At 48.7% G+C, this 11,842-nt stretch overlaps 1 long non-coding RNA gene across 1 annotated transcript; it reads left to right on the top strand.

The window, feature by feature from the left end:
* Positions 1-2,415: 2,415 nt before the first annotated feature.
* On the top strand, positions 2,416-7,325 carry 2810433D01Rik (RIKEN cDNA 2810433D01 gene). Its single transcript, NR_033474.1, has 4 exons — positions 2,416-2,554; positions 4,627-4,774; positions 5,262-5,354; positions 6,372-7,325. It is a non-coding gene; the product is annotated as an RIKEN cDNA 2810433D01 gene (long non-coding RNA).
* Positions 7,326-11,842: the final 4,517 nt, after the last annotated feature.

Below are 11,842 nucleotides of genomic sequence, written 5' to 3'. Positions count from 1 at the left end.
CATGGAGAGAGCTCTCTTCCTCACTGAGCCCTAAAACTTTGACCACGGCCACAGCTGCAGAGGCTTGTCTCCCCTTCCTGCTTTGGGACTTTGTAGTGCAAAACGTCTCCAGTGTCCAAAGGGTCCCTTCAAAATATCAGAGAATTTTCCATGAAGTGGGACAGGAACACCAAGGTTGGCTGTCACTGGGACAGAAAGAATTGGAATCCTGGGGATGAATGAGGAATGGGGACTTCTGTCCGAGGTTTCCCCAGTTATGCCTCCAAATGCCACCTGTCCTCTTCCCCACAGCCTCTCAGCTGAGTACTTCTTGTCTAAGAGTCTTCCACACTTGCATCCCAGATCACAAGGGCAATGGATTAATATAAGAACTGCTTGTTAAAGAAAGCTGGGAGCCAGGCATGGTGGCGCACGCCTTTAATCCCAGCACTTGGGAGGCAGAGGAAGGCCATTTCTGAGTTCGAGGCCAGCCTGGTCTACAAAGTGAGTTCCAGGACAGCCAGGGCTATACAGAGAAACCCTGTCTCGAAAAAACCAAAATAAATAAATAAATAAATAAAATAAAATAAAGAAAGCTGGGTTTCCGGGTGTGGCAATGCATGCCTTTAATCCCAGCACTTGGGAGGCAAGCAGATCTCAGTGAGTTCGAGGTCAGCATGGTCTACAGAGAGAGTTACAGGACAGCCATGGATGCGACACAGAGAACCCCTATCATGAAAATTCAAAGAAGAAGGAGGAGGAGGGAGAGGAGGAGGATGGAAGGGAAGAAGGAAGGAAGGAAGGAAGAGAGAGAGAGAGAAAGAGAGAAAGAAAGAAGGAAAGAAAGAAAGAAAGAAAGAAAGAAAGAAAGAAAGAAAGAAAGAAAGAAAGAAAGAAAACTGGGATTTAAAGTAGGCCTACATAATTCTGGAAGCCCAAGACCTGCCTTGGACATCATCTAATCTGTATAGGAGACAGAAGCTTTTCATTGGAAGAGAAATGCCATCTCTTCTAGACATACTTAATGTGAAGAGAAAGACATCATAGCCTCTGACCCAGCCAGCCCTCTACCCATTCCTGGCTTCCCAGTGGAGACAGAGAACATGCAGACACATGGGTGTGCATACACACACACACACACACAAACACACACACACACACTTGCATGAGTTTCTAACCTGCAAAGACTCATATACATGGAGTGCAATTGAACTGAACTAACAAACCACCTGCAGTTCTCCCTCACTGGAGATGTGACAGAGCTGACTGGGTGCCATAACTACAATGGGACCTCAGCTCTGCCCCATAAGACCTGCATTGCTGCCTTCCCAAGCATCGTCCCGAGACTGCTGATGTACGCACGCCTCCCCCTGCACACTCCCTAGCACCAGGCTCAAGCACATTTCCCATTGATACTTCATTTGTGTGTGCAACTGACCCAGCCCACACCCAACACGTACGAGCTGCCTAATGCCCAGCGTCCTCAGCGACCAGAGACTGGCGTGCAGTCATTTAAGCTTGACAGATGGCTCCATGCATGGATGCATAAACGGGCGACAAGCATGAACGAGAAGCTTAGCGTGGCTGGGGATAAAGCCAGGGGTGGAGGACTTATCTAGCATGCCCTGGCAATCCAGCCAAACAGCGAGATGCATAGGACAGACTATTCCAATTAGCATATGGGGAAGGGAGAATCAGAGACACGTGGTCTCACAGCTAACCAGTAGAGATGGAACCCTTGCCTGGATTTTTTTGACTTACAGCTTACCAATTTAGAATCAAACCCAGGCCCCTGTTATCCCAGCCTACACCCAAGAGTGCTATGTATGGCCAAGCAGATCATACACTGCACAATCCTCGAATGTACTCCTCCAGCTGGAGCCCCGGTAGATAGCAGTTCCTGGAGCTCTTGCGAGATGTCACCCTCTTGACTGTATGCAGACACCCTGCCTCCAGTCTCTTTCCTGAGCTGCTTTGTGAACACATTTCAAACAGTGGAGATATGAACCCCATACCCCCTTTCTCCACTACCCAGGATGCCAGCCAGAAAGAGCTCTTGAAAGGCAAGAGAGGGTGCTCCAGGAATATACAAAGTCCCTCTCAGGACCAGTAATGTCCCCTGCCTCTCCCAGTAAAAGCTCTTCTGTCAGACCTGGTCACGTCCCGTCCCCCCTACCCCCAGAGGCCTCTGACATTTGCCCACACCTGGCTCTATGATTATAGACATCAGTACTCTGAGATGGGAGGTGTAGATGTCCAGTCTCCTATCTGAGACACAACCACGCGGGGCCTGAGGGCTGGGGCCCACCTCTCCCAACAAAGCCCCCTCCCCCTTCACTCGTGTGCGGGGGCCCTGGCCCCACCCGGGGAACAAGGCTGGGATTAATAAGCGCCCAGCTCCCTCCCCTAATGGGCTCCAGCTGCACAAACATTCCCAGAATTCAGAGCCGGCTCTGTCTGGGGCGGCCCAGGCCTCAGCCCCAGCATTCCTGACCCCCTCCCCCCAAGCCTGGGACAGCTGCTCCGGAACTCAGCAACTGGCTGGGGATCGAATCCCAATTCAGCTTTTCCAGAGGTAGGGGGCACTGAGATGGCTGGGGCTGGGGCTGCTGGCTGGGGGTGGGAGCAAGGAGAAGGGAAGAGAGAAGGAACTTTAAGAGACTCCTCTGATCCTCACGGATCACGGCCCCTCCCCCCCGCACCTCTCCCCTCCTCCAGTGCTGAACGCTCTCTCAGCAGTAGGTATCAGGGGTCTGCACAGTGTTACCTAATTTGTCTCACCAGGCAGTGCCCTTGGCTGGCATGGCCCAGAAGGAGGTAGCAGCCTGTTCTGAGAGGAAAGATAAGCATCTGCCCTTATGTTTAATAAAGAGATCCGGCTGTGTCTTCTCAGACCCTGTGGCCAGGCAGGAACTTGTACAAACAGGTTCTTATCAAGAAGGTGAAAGAGGCCCAGGATGCAGTTGAGTAAAGTGCTTGCCTAACTGAGCAGAGGGCCTGAGTTTGACACTCCCTCCCTCACCCCAAAAAAGGGGGTGTGAAGATGCAGGGGGAGCAGTGAGGTGCATTTGGGGACCCAGGGACAGGAGTCCCAAGGGGACACAGGTATACTGTATTGATAATATAGACCTGTCTTCTTTCCACCTCTCGATCCAGGGCCAGAAGAAGTTGTGCGTGCGCCCTGTACCTGTCGCCCAAAGTTATGCTAGCTGTAGACAATGGTGAGGGTCCATCTAGGGAACTGGGGGACCACATAGGGACTAATGAAAGTATAGGTATGAGTGTGTGTGTGTGTGAGAGAGAGAGAGAGAGAGAGAGAGAGAGAGAGAGAGAGAGACTGCTCAGAAGTGTGTCTATGTTCCTGTTCCTCACACATTCCATAAATGAGTCAAGTACACACTCACCAGGGAAGGCTCCCTGTTGCCTACTGTCCTAGTTAGGGTTTTATTGCTATGAAGAGACACCATGACTACAGCAACTTTTTTTGTTTTGTTTTGTTTTGTTTTTTCGAGACAGGGTTTCTCTGTGTAGCCCTGGCTGTCCTGGAACTCACTTTGTAGACCAGGCTGGCCTTGAACTCAGAAATCTGCCTGCCTCTGCCTCCCAAGTGCTGGGATTAATGGCGTGTGCCACCACGCCCGGCTGACTACAGCAACTCTTCCAAAGGAAAACATTACATTGGGGCTAGCATACAGGTTCAGAGGTTTATTTAGTTCATTATTGTCATGGTGGAGCATGGCAATGGCAACAGGCAGACAGGGTGCTAGAGAAGGAGCTGAAAGCTCTACATCTGGGTGGGCAGGCAGCAGGAAGACAGAATGATAGTGAGCCTGGCTTGAGCTTCTGAACCTTCGAAGCTCACTCCCTATGACACACTTCCTCCAACAAGGCCACATCCCCCAATACTGTGCTTCCTGTGAATCTGTGGAGGCCATTTTCATTCAAACAACCACACCCATTATTACCCCAAGTCCTTGCCACTCTATGCTAAAGGGAAGCTAGGGAAGGAAGAGTGGGAAGAGAAGGATTGGGATGGGGAAGGGGAAGGGACACTGGCAGGAGGTTATGGGATGAAGAGGGTGCCCCTGCCCTGAAGGTCAGAAATGGACCTGACTTCAGCTCAGACAAGACACATCCTCTCCCTGACCTTGGTCTCAGTCTCATTATCTTGAATATGAGAAAGTTGCCAAGAGTCTCTCCTGAGTCCCTCCTTTGACTCCATTGTGACAAGAGTCGAGTTGGGGACATAAGATCCGTCATCTCAGATCTACAAGAAATAGGACTGTGAAGGAGCCTCCAACAAGAACAGTCTACAGGGACTATGTAGAGGGTCCCCAGAGGGACCTGGGAGGGAATTCAGAAAAAGGGGTGAGATCTCTGCCCAGACTGTCTAGAAAGTCTTGTATTCCACAATTCCGGCACAGAAAAAGGTTGGTTCCTTTACCTGGCTGAGCTGGCAGTAGTACTGGGTTATGGGAAGGGAGGGCAGTTGGGTCAAAGAGCCCAAGATCATCGCCTTCTTCTGGCGCATACAACAAGCAAAACCATTCCTCTTAGTGCCTAGGCTGGGAAATGGGGCAGGGGCTCTCAGAATCTTTGTCCCCATCAATCACACTACCCTTGCATGTCACTTCATCTTGCTTGTAGGCTCGGCCATTTCTCCATGATGACACAGAAGTACGGCGCTCTCAGGTCCTTACCTCATAATCCACATGCAATTGGATTGCAGAGCATTTGTGGGACACAAGAGGAACAACAGACCAAGACCCTTGAACCTCCCACAGAGAAGCTCCAGGTAACAGTGATGAGGCAGTGCACCAGGGCACTGGGAATAACGGGCCTCTCCCTCTGCTCTCTTTCAGTTACCCATTGAGTGACAGTCTGCCCCCCCCCAACCGAGAGGCTTAAAACAATAGCAATCTAAAAGATTCATCTGCAATTCTGCAGTTTAAGCCCAGTACACTGTAGGCAGCTCTCAGCATTATACGGTGTGGCTGCATTGACTCTTGCAGTTCCGAGGCATCCAAGATGACATCTCAAGCCAGGCAGTGGTGGCACAGGCCTTTAATCGCAGCACTTGGGAGGCAGAGGCAGGCAGATTTTTGAGTTTGAGGCCAGCCTGGTCTACAGAGTGAGTTCCAGGACAGCCAGAACTACACAGAAAAACCCTGTCTCGAAAAACAAAAACAAAACAAAACAAATCAAAACAAAACAAAACAACAACAACAAAAAAAAAGATGACTCCTCAAATGACGGAGTTGTGTGGACTTCTCTTTCCCTAGGCAGTCGCATCCTTCAGGGTGTCTCTCCCTGTGTCATTTGCTGCAGCTGGCTTTTCAGGGCTGGGGATGGAACTCTGGGACTCCTGCATGTTGGTAAGCACTCTGCCACTGAGCCACATCCTCAAACTTCTCTCCCTTTCTATGTGACTTTTCCCTCCTTCAGTACAGTTAGACTTCTCGGTCATCCATAGCTTCCAAGAGGGCAGAAGTAAAATTTGCCAACTCTCAGCAGTTAAGAACACTTGGCTGCTCTTCCAGAGGCCCTGAGTTCAATTCCCAGCAACCACATGGTGGCTCACAACCATCTAAAATGGAATCTAATACCGTCTTCTGGCACCCAGGTGTATGTACATACAGTTAGATAGAGCACTTTTTTTTTTTTTTTTTGGTTTTTTGAGACAGGGTTTCTCTGTGTAGCCCTGGCTGTCCTGGAACTCACTCTGTAGACCAGGCTGGCCTCGAACTCAGAAATCCACCTGCCTCTGCCTCCCAAGTGCTAGGATTAACGGCATGCGTGACCACCGCCCGGCTCAGATAGAGCACTCTTTTTTTTTTTTTTTTTTAAGATTTATTTATTTATTATATGTAAGTACACTGTAGCTGTCTTTAGACACTCCAGAAGAGGGCATCAGATCTTGTTACAGATGATTGTGAGCCACCATGTGGTTGCTGGGATTTGAACTTCGGACCTTCGGAAGAGCAGTCGGGTTCTCTTACCCACTGAGCCAGCCCAGATAGAGCACTCTTAAGACCTGGATCTGAACTGTCAAGGTATTGGTTTAACTACATGCTGTCCATCAAAGCAAATCACAAGCCCCCATAGAATTCAAGGTGAGAGACAATGGACTGAAGAGGAAGCCACTAGTGATGGTGGTAGCAGCCTACACCATGGCATTTCCAGTAACTCACTCTGTTTCCCCTTGACTTGCCGACATGGAACTCTCCCCTGTCCACAGTCCATGTCCAGTGAGCCCCCAAGTCCTCCTAGGGTCTTTTAAGTTACGGGACAACATCACTGTGACTCGGCTGACTTGGTGTTTCATCTCCACTGTCTGTTTGACTGGGCCGAGAGTACCATAGGTAATATACTCTATCTGAACGTGTTTCCAGAGGAAGGAAGACCAACCCTGAGTATGGGAAGCACAGTTCCATGGGATGATGCTCTAGACTGAATAATGGAGAGCACCAACATTCATCTCTCTCTGCTCCCTGGAAGTGGATGCAACAGGGCCTGCTGCTTCCCACTCTGTAGCCACCCACCCTGTCTGTACCATCAGCGACTGTATCCCTCAAACTGTGGACCGAAAGCCCTTCCTCCGTTAAGTTGCTTTTGGGGGAGGTGTTTTGTCATAGCAATAAGAAAAGTAACCAGCAGAGCATGGTGGTGCACACCTTTATTTAGTCCCAACACTTGGGAGGCAGAGGCAATCTGACCTCTGTGAGTTCAAAGACAGCCTGGTCTACAGAGTGAGTTCCAGGCCAGCCAGAGACCTTGTCACCCAAACAGCAAAATAAAATAAGTCATTAATACCTAACTAGAATGTGGACTGGGTTGCTAAAAGGTCTCCATTTTAATTCTTGCTCTCCACTGGGCCAGAGCTATGATACTAAATCCTTTACCTACAGAAAGCTTAGTGGCTGGGAGATAGGAGAGAAATGGAGATTTGAGGGGTTGGGGATTTAGCTCAGTGGTAGAGCGCTTGCCTAACAAGCACATGGCCCTGGGTTCAGTCCTCAGTTCTGAAAAATAAAAAAAGACAAAATAACAAGAAATGGAGATTTGCATTGATTGTGTACCCTGTGCCATTATTATTATTATTATTATTATCATCATCATCATCATCATCATCATCTATGGGTGGATTGCCTATATGTGTGTCCATGTTCTTTGCAGGCAGTACCTGAGGAGGCCAGTAGAGGGCGAAGGATCCCCTGGAAATGTAGTTAGAGATGGTTGGTAGCTGCTATATGGGAGCTGGGAACCAATCCTGGGGCCTCTGAAGAGCAGCCAACCCTCTCAGCAGCCAAGGCATCTCTCCAGCCTCTCATCGTGTGCCCTTGTAGCACCTTTGCCCCTCTCTGGAAATTAATGTGCTTTAAAAACTGACCTAGAGGGAGCTGGAGAGATGATTCAGCAGCCGAGAGAACTGGCTGCTCTCACAAAGGACCTGGGTTCAGTTCCCAGCACCCACATGGCAGCTCACACCTGTCCATAACCCCAGTTCCAGGGTCTTTGACACTGTCACACAGACATACAGGCAGGCAGAATATCAGTGTACATAAAATAAGAATTTTAAAAACATATTTTTAAAAAGTTGGCCTAGAATAAAATTTAATTAGTAAATAAAATAACCCAAATTATCATTGTTTTCTTCTTGGACTAAGAGCTCCTCAGCCTTGGTTTATGGCTCCTTGGATGAAGTTCAGAGTCTAGCTTGAATCGTGAGTATTCTCCACAGGGTGATGTGTTACTAAATCAGTGGTTCTGGGTCTTCCTAATGCTGTGACCGTTCATTCAGCTCCTCATGTTGTAGTGACCCCCTCCCCCAACCATAAAATTATTTTTGTTGCTACTTCATAGCTGTAATTTTGCTACTGTCATGAATTTTAATGTAAATATCTATATGCAGGATATCTGATATGTGACCCACAGGTTGAGAACCTCTGTGTTCCAGGTTTCCTCCTCAGCCTGGAGTTATGGGAAGCTGGCAGATCCCTTAAAAGGTGGGGCCCAGTGAGAGGTTTCCAACTATGGGATATCTTTCACATCCTTTCATGAGGAAAGCCATTTTCTTCCACCAGCCACTCCTCGCTGTGATAGACTGCCTCTTCACAGGCCCCAAAACAAAGGTGTGGCTGGGTGTAGTGACACTTGTCTGTAATCTCACCACTTGGGGGGTCAGAGTTGAGTGGATTTCTGAATTCGAGGCCAGCCTGGTCTACAGAGTGAGTTCCAGGACAGTCAGGGCTACACAGAGAAACCCTGTCTCAAAACAAACCAAGGGCTGGAGAGACAGCGCAGTAGATAAGAGCACTTATTCTCACAGAGGACCGAGGTTTGATTCCCAGCACCTAAATGGTGGTCTGTGTGTCTGTCTGTCTATCTCTCTGTGTGTGTCTGTCTATCTATCTGTCTGTGTCTGTCTGTCTGTCTGACTGCCTGCCTGTCTGCCCATCTGTCTTTTATAGTACTGGGGGTTGGACCTAGATCCTTGTACGTGCCAGATGGTAAGTGTTCCGCCACCCCAAGTGTTACATTTCCAACCCTTTCTTTCTATTTTGAGAGAAGGACTCACTGAGTGACCAGGGCTGGCCTTGACGTCTGCTCTGTAGCCACGTCACTGCTCTGTAGCCACGTCAGGCCCTACACCACCTCACCCCATTCTCTGAGTTGCTAGGATAACAGTATGTATCACCAGGCCAACTAACCTTTTCTCTTTATAAATTAACTGTCTCAGGTGTTACAGTAACCAAAAGCTGACCAACACAGACACCTTCTTAGAACTTACAAGAAGGTGGAAGTTCTGCCCCACCTGGTCCTGCAGGCATTTCCCCCGTGTTGACCTCTCTGTGCTCAGCCAAATGGAACTCCTTTGGGCTTTTTGTAGTTCCTTGAAAGCACACCCTCTCTCCTGCCTTATAGCTTGTGCTCAGGTGACTGCTTACAACACTACTCATCCTTCAGGTCTCCCTTTAGATGTTATTTCTTCCAGGAAGACTTCCATGGTCCATAAAGTTGGGATTTGACTCATCATCTCCACATTCCCTCAGCACCTCTGACATCCCTGGGTGTGTGTGCCCGTGTATTTTCCCCATAAGCTTGAAGGGTCACAAGGAAATGGGCTGTGGTCTCATAGGGCTTCTCAACCCAGATGCATGAGTCACATAACATCATGTCTACCGTGTTCAGTTGGTCAAAGTAGACCAAGGGAAGGAGACATAGCCCTTCTATAGGACCACGCTATCTCTATTTTGCATGTGGCAGAGGTAGGGAATGGCACACATATGCCATGACTTTCCTGTAACGGTCAGAGGACAGTCTCTAGGAGGTGGTTCTCGCCTTCCCCAGTGTAGATCCTAGGATCAAGCTCAGCTTGTTAGTCTTGGCGGCAAGTGCCTTTACCCACAGGGCCATCTTGCTATCCTTCTTGGCTTTTGGACACAGGGTGCCCCAGGCTGGCCTTAATTTATGTAGCTGAGAACGACCATGGTTGAACTCCTGTTCAGAATCCTAAATTGTGGATTACAGTTATGCACCCCCAGCTAGGGAACACTTCCTTTTTTTTTTTTTTCCTCTAAAAGAAGTTTTCCATATGAATTCTAGATGCCAATGAAACCATATCCCTCTTCTCCTGAGACTTAGGGAACAGCAATGTCCTCCCTTCCCTAGGGTAAGCACATACAAACCCACACATCGACAACTGTGCCCATCAGGAGCATGTGGTCATGTGGTGAGAACTGCTACACACATGTAACTGAGTCTGCCCATAGCCTTAGCCAGATCTCAGGTAAGGAAGAGCCAAAGTCCTCCCCTAGAGTTCTCGCCCTGGCCATGAATTTGTTGAGCATTCTTCTTTCTCCTGGCATGAGTACAGGGTTGGGGGGGGGGTGGCGGGGGGATGAGATCCAGTCCCTCATTGACAGGGAGAGAAGGCATGGATCCAACCTTCTTCATGCGTGCCTTTGACATGTGTGCCTTTGACATGCGGGCGTAGGTGCAACTTTCCCCTGATCTGTTTTAAAAATTACAGTTTTTGACTCACTTTTCGTTATTTTTAAGGGGCTGGAGAGATGGCTCAGTGGTTAAGGGAACTGGCTGCTCTTCCAGAGGTCCTGAGTTCAATTCCCAGCAGCCACATGATGGCTCACAGCCATCTGTAATGGGAATCTGATGTCTTCTCCTGGTGTGTCTGAAGGCAGCTACAGTGTACCCATATAAATAAAACAAATGAGATCTTTTTCAAAAATTATTTTAAGATTTTTTTAAATTTATACTTTCTTTTCATTTTATTTATATGAATCCAAGTATGTCTGTGAACCAAGTGTATACGGTACCCTCAGAGGCCAGAGGAGGGTACCTGATTCCCTGGAACTAGAGATGTGAGCTGCTTTGTGGGGGCTAAAAATCCATCCCAGGTCCTTGGGATGAGCAGCCAGTGCTCTTAACCACTGAGCATCTCTCCAGCCTATGTGTACTTTTGTTGTTGTTTGTTGTTTGTATTTTGTTTTTCAAGACAGGGTTTCGTTGTGTAGCCCTGGCTGTCCTAGAACTCACTCTGTAGACCAGGCTGGCCTCGAACTCAGAAATCCGCCTGCCTCTGCCTCCCAAGTGCTGGGACTAAAGACGTGCGCCACCACTGCCCAGCTAAGATTCATTTTGATATATGTGTCTATGTGTATTACACACTCATGCAGGTATCTAAGAAAACCAGAAGAGGATGTTGGGTTCTGTGGAGCTGGAGTTACAGGTGCGGTGAACCAAACTCAGGTCCTTCCTCTGCAAGAACAATTGCTCTCCACTGCTGAGCCATCTCTTAGCAGTATTGCTGTTGCTGCTTCTCTTCCTCCCAGAGCAATTCTGTGGAGTCTCCCAAATAGGAAAGGCCCAGTGTTGTGCTTAGAGGTGTGGTTAAAAGACTCACAGTCAAATCCTCACACCCTAAGAGAATAGGCTAAAAAATTCCAAAAAGGCCTCTCCAATGTGAGGCAAGATGGTTTCAAGCCCTCATGCCTCAGTTGAAACAGTCCGTGAACACACCTGTTTCTGCTGGGGTGAGAGTCAGAGTTTGCTGGGAAAACTTAGACCTGGGTCTTGGCCAGCACCTTCCCGGAAGATGACCCGCAGCTGAACTGAGGCAGGGCAGATACAGCTGAGAACAAGGCGCCCCAGGATTCTTCACCCTTGAATGTATCAAGTCCTTGGAATCTTGTGAAGATGCAGCTGCTGATTCTGAGGGTTGAGGTCAGGCCGAAGTGTCTGCTCTTCTTAGGAGCTCCCATGGAATGGATCTCCACTGGAGATGGGGGATTAGGTAGATGGAATCACAGTCTGAGAAACAGAAGCCGGAAAGCTAATGATCCAGGAATGGGAGGACATCTGCTTTTAAGAAAGGCCTGTTCTAGGTATGTTGGCCACACGCCTTTGACAGCAACATTTGCGATACAGAGGCAGGCGAATCTCTGAGTTTGAGGCTAACGTAGTTACGTGGTAAGACCCTGTCACCGAAAGAGAGAGAGAAAAGACCATAAAAAGTGTTAAAAATTGGCCAGGAGACTGCATGGTATTAGCCAGACTGACAAATACCCAACAGACAGGAAAACTATTACCATCTATGATTCTGTGGCTGAGTTAGACATTACTAGTGGATCCCAGCACTGTGTCCTGCTAACCCAAGTGATGTCTCAGGATCTTTCTCCAGAGAGCCACAGGATCCCTGTGTAAGAGTCCTGACTGTTCTGGAACTCACACTGTAGACCAGGCTGGCCTCGAACTCACAGAGATCCATCTGCCTCTGCTTCCCAAGTGCTGGTATCAAAGACACGCGTCACCACTGCCCAAGAAATAACTTCTTTAGCTGTTT

The sequence above is a fragment of the Mus musculus genome, chromosome 11, assembly GCF_000001635.26.
Source record: "Mus musculus strain C57BL/6J chromosome 11, GRCm38.p6 C57BL/6J".
NCBI classification, from domain to species: domain Eukaryota; kingdom Metazoa; phylum Chordata; class Mammalia; order Rodentia; family Muridae; genus Mus; species Mus musculus.
Note: the sequence above shows the minus strand (reverse complement) of the source record. Positions and strands in the feature narration are given on the sequence as shown.